Consider the following 5,323-nt stretch of genomic DNA (forward strand, 5'->3'; position numbering starts at 1 on the left):
TCTTTCGCAGCTTAACTGATTTGGGATTTATGGTGTGGCAACATGGTCCAGGGAACATGTGCCCACACATGTGTGGATACAGACTACACCTGCTTTAATCATTTATGATATGTGTCTGCTCCCACAGGTATTTTAATGAGACCCTTATCTTAAAGTCTTGGAGGCTGCACTTGCAAAAGAAAAGGTAATATTGGTGGTAGATCTGACACTCACTAGCATCACTGTTTCCCAGAAAAGGGGGGCTAGAAATTGGTCCTGTGTCCATATTGACTATGAGGGTCAATCATGCCCAGGAAAATACTCTGTAGGTGGACTGCAGTGTGTAGTATAGGAACTGGTGTTTCTGGAGGAGACCTAGAAGTTTGCAGGTAACACAAAAATAATGATTTTGTCTTCTCCTCCACCACTTCTTATGGAGAGAATAGGTGGGGGTGTTTTTTCAGAGACAACTAAGACTTTACAAAGTAGGGAATATAATTGGAAGGCACAACCCCCTCCTCCTTCTCTCAGCCCCCTTGGGGAGTATGGAAAACTTCTCTAGAGGAGATTCTGGCTCTGACCAACAGTGAAGTCAGCAGTTGTTCATGGCAGAGAGGGAAGCACATAATGGACACTGGAATCCACATCAGCATGGGCTAGACACAAACTCCCTCTTTCCAAAAATAACAGGAGAGGTAAGTGACCTTGAAAGGGAGAAGCTGATAACTGGCTAGCACAGGTCACTTCAAGAAAAGAACTTCAGAGAACTCAAATGAATTCTTATGCTTCCAGTTTATTCAACAGAAGAGAGATTAACTCAGTGTGGCCTGGGGCCTGCTTTGCCCCAAGAATGGTTTATGAATGGCTGGGCACAGGCAGCTTTGGTCAGGGGACCTAGAAGAAAAGGCAAGGACTTTCCCCAGTTTCTGCCAACAACAGACCTTAGGATCCTCAGTCCACAGCAGAGTTTTCTGGATTTTCTTTCTTTAGAGAGAGAGGACTCACTGGAAGGGTTACTGAGTCATCAGAGGAATGATTCCATCAGTGGGAACAAAGGGCTTGTCAAAAGCAAGAGGAGTGTGTCCTGGGGGCGAGATGACAGGACCAGAGAGTAGCATCCAGTTTTCAGCTTCTGTGTGAAGACCAAAGTAACCCACCAGGGGTTCAGGGTCCACCTCAGAAGTCAAATTCTCTTCTCAAGAGTCTCAGTCTGCCCAGCAGGGGTGACTGTCATCTTTCCTGAGGGGATGGTCATCTTCTCAGGGGCTTCAGCCTTCCTTCTTGGGGGCATGGTTTTCTCTCCAGTCTGAAGATGCATAGGAGCCACAGTTATCCCTCCAGGGGTCACAGCCTGGTGGCCCACAGGGGTCATGGTCTCCTCTCCAGGGGTTTCAGTCTTCCATTCTGGAGCTAGGGGGTGTTTTCCAAAGGACAGAGTTTCCCTTGTAGGGGTCACAAGCCCACCTCTGGGGACTGTGGTCATAGTTTCAGACTTTCTATGGGTCTCGGTGGCCACAGCCTCCCCTCCTGGGGGCAAGATCCCCAAATCAGTGGTCAAATCCTTGATCACAGTCAGCCTTTCTGGGCCAATTCTTGAAGAATTCACAGCAGTTGAGAGCCAAAAGTTTGGTGGAGGAGTTGAGCTGAACTCTAGAGGAAATCATCAGAAAAGGTTGAGATTCCTACCCCTTCCTTCCCATCCTATTACTGGCAGGACTAGACCCACTCCAGGGCTGAAGTACCTGCTCCCAAACCAGAATTGGAGGATTTCCTAATGTACCCACTTGAGGACATAGACAAAATCTCAACACATGGAAGCCCTGCTCCCCTACCTCATCATGTTAACATGATCCCAGGGATCCATGGGTACTCAGTGGGTCTGTTACATTTCCAGTGAGTAACCCCAAGGATGAGTCTGCCAGTTCTCTATGCTTAAGCCCTTGAGTTGACCTTTGCACCTTGAGTAAGACCTTGCCCCCAAAGCCTATTTCTTACTTGTGGAATCCTCAAGGAGAACCCTTTTGTGTCCCCCCATCCTGGGAGGCACCAGGAACAAGGCTGAGGGCCAGGAAGCTGCTCTAGACAGCATGCTGTAAAGAATTGGGTTGGAGTCCCATTTCCACCCCGACTGGCTGTATTATCTTTCTGAGCCCTAGTCTCCTCACAAAATGAGGGTTATAGACCACCTCCAAGATTGTTGCAGCTCTAGCATGCCAGGTTCCATCTCCTAACTGCCAAGGCAGTCTCTACTATCAAAGAGATATCAAAAATAAACCTAATTTCCTTTTCTGGCTCTTGTCCCATGAAAACAGGAAAAAGAAATAGAGAAATAAACTAACATATATTGTGTTCACTATGAGCCAGCAAGTTTTCATTCCATATCTCATTTAGTTTGTATAATGTCCTGAGTGTAAGGATTACTCCCATTTTGTAGATGGGGAAAACAAAGCTCACAGAGGTCAAATAGAGCATGCACTCAAACCAAGATTAGAAAGCAGACTAGCGTGGCATCAAAGTTTATTCTCCTCTTTCAGTGTCATGTTGCCTCACCAAAGCCTTTAGATCTAACAGAAAGCACGCACCAGTAGCTGGGTGTGCAACAGCCAACCCCAGTTTCCAGGTCATAGCTACTCACCAGCCTTCACCAGGAGATTATTCAATGTGTAGACAAGGGGGAAAGGGCCAGTTCCACAGAAAGTGCCCTTGACGTCATCCAGGTCCAATGTCCACACCATGGCCCCCCCAAAATGCTCTCTCATTATGAAAAATGCCTGAAAAAGCAGTAGTCAGTCAACCCACTGTACTAGGTACAATGGCAAAAACAGATGGGCTCTCAGAAGGCAATATGGCAGGATGGTTAGGCATGTAGTCTGGATCTGAATCTAGCCTCTACTGCTTATTAGCTATGGGATCTTGAAAAAGTTACATAAAGCTATGTGTCTTAGTTGCCTCATGTGTAAAAAAAAATGGATAATAACATTTCCAACATTTTCAGGATCCAAAGAACTCCTACATGCACATGTTACAACATGGATGGAATTGGAAGACATTATGGTAAGTGAAATAAGCCAGTTACAAAAAGACAAATACTATGATTCCACTCACAGAAGTACTTAGAGTAGTTAAATTCATAGAGATGGAAGGTAGAGCTGGGATTAGCAGGAGCTGCATGAGGGAGGAACGGGCAGTTGTTTAACAGGTGTGGAGTTTCAGTTGGGAAGACAAGAAAGTTCTGAGATGGATAAGGGTGATAGTTACACAACAATGTGAATGTACTTAATGCTACTGAACTGTAACAAAATGGGTAAAATGGTGACTTTTATGTTGTATATAATTTGCCACGATTTGAAAAACAATTTTTAAATTCCTACATGTAAAATATTTGGAGCAATGCTTTGCACATAGTAAATGTTCATAAATGTTAAATACTGTCTGGCTCCCCAGCCTGCTAATCACCACTATCATCATATTAAACGATAGATATTGCTTTAGTTTTTAAAAATCACATCAACATACCTTATACCGTAGCGATGCTAGAAAGGAGGAGTAGAGCACATAATATTGTACCCTTTACACATATAAGAAAATAAAGGCTTTTATCCATGATTTTTTAAACTTCAGATATAACTGAAAGGAGGATGTTTAGCCTTGAATCCAGGTTTTATTATTACTTTATGAGTGTTTTCTGTAAGGCTGATGGAAAAGATACAATCTGTCACATCCAAACAGCTCCAAAGCCAAATCAGTTGGCTCCTTCTGGGCTTTACTTCTCCCAAATGTAAAATAAGAATGAACCCCATAATTGTTAAGTCTGAAACTGAAGATTCTGAGATTTTTTTCTACTTACAGGCTAACAAGTTAACCTGCCAGTTTTATAGGTACACACACACATACACTCACACACTGTACAGACAAAGGCCTCGTGGAAGCAGAGGGAAACTCTATGCTGGAGCAAGAAAGGAACAAGGTCTCACCTTGTAACTGAAGCTGACGGCATCATCATAGCCAACCCACTCCTTCCCCTTGTAGGCATATGGGACATACTGATCATCAATCCAGCGCTTCTTCGCTCTCCAGATGAAGGAGCAGATCTGCCAAGAAGATCACCAGGTCAGTTCTGTGCCACGGAGGGAAGCGCCAGCAAGGATAAAGAACCCAAGAATCCCCCACCAGGGAGTGAGAAGAAGGCAGACCAAAGAGGGGGCGGGGAAGCCACTCACAAGGGACCTTCTCTCTATTCTGCAAAATTCCTACTACTGCACATTCCTTCCTCTGACATCCGCGATGGATAAACAGAGAGAGAACCAAGGAGTGGCTGACATCCTTAAGTAACCAAACCAGGGTTTGGTAAATAATGTCAATACCAAACTACTACAGTAACAGACTTGACTCTGGACCAAACTGTATCTTTTACAAAGAATTTTCATGAACAAGTATCTCCTCTGTTCATTAAAACCAACATAAACTGCCCCATCTAGGTAGTTATCAAACTAACTTTCGAATCTATAATAAATATAAAGGTCTCGAAGGTAGGGAGAACTAGGTTATTACAATCAAAGAAGCATTGAGTGTGGACTGGGTACCCATCCCTGAGCTGGAGACCATAGACTGCAAAGACGTAGATGTGTTCAAGTTGGGCTGCAGAAGTTAATGTATAAGGTTTGTTTTTGTTTTTTTAATTAAAGGTTTAGTCTACCAAAATTTCTTTGACCCATAATGTCTTTCAAGAACACTCCTTCAACTATGTTATCACTCATAACCATGCTTCATTGGACTAGCAGGAAAAATCTCCAGGCAGCCAGCACAGAATAGAGACTGGAGAGACACCAGCATCTCCACTACTACCTCAGGTAAAGACACAGCTCACCCCCTGGCGCCCCTACACACCTGTGTCTATGTGTCTGCTGTTCTCTGCCTAGGAGGTCCTTCCCATCTTGTCATTCCTGCCCATCAGGACTCTACCTGTGCTTCAAAGATCTGCTCAAAATCCACCTGTGCCATAAGACATTCACAGGTAATATAGCCACCCACTCAGTGCCCCTTACTGTCTTCTCTTTTGTTTCACATCCCTTGGGTCCATGTCTCTTTCCTTCAGTCAACAGTAAGCTTTGCTGAGATGGGGATTAGGGAGTGGAATTAGGGTAGAGGAGAAAGAATCTGTGATGGGAGATGCCTTGAATTACTTCAAAATTATCTAGTAGTGGGAGGGAGCGATTCAGGGAGCAGGGAAGAAACAAGATTGGCCATGAGTGGTTATTGATTGAAGCTGGGTGAGGGGTATCTGGAAATCAGGGAGAGTGAGAGGACATATATATATATATATATATATATATATATATATATA

General features: G+C 44.1%; 1 pseudogene; it reads right to left on the reverse strand.

The window, feature by feature from the left end:
• Nucleotides 1-752: 752 nt before the first annotated feature.
• LOC113616987 (oviduct-specific glycoprotein-like) lies at nt 753-5,313 on the reverse strand (annotated as a pseudogene).
• Between the last annotated feature and the right edge of the window lie 10 nt (nt 5,314-5,323).

Source organism: Aethalodelphis obliquidens, unplaced genomic scaffold (assembly GCF_003676395.1).
Source record: "Aethalodelphis obliquidens isolate GAN/ISIS:26980383/991018 unplaced genomic scaffold, ASM367639v1 scaffold1109, whole genome shotgun sequence".
Classification (NCBI taxonomy): Eukaryota; Metazoa; Chordata; class Mammalia; order Artiodactyla; family Delphinidae; genus Aethalodelphis; species Aethalodelphis obliquidens.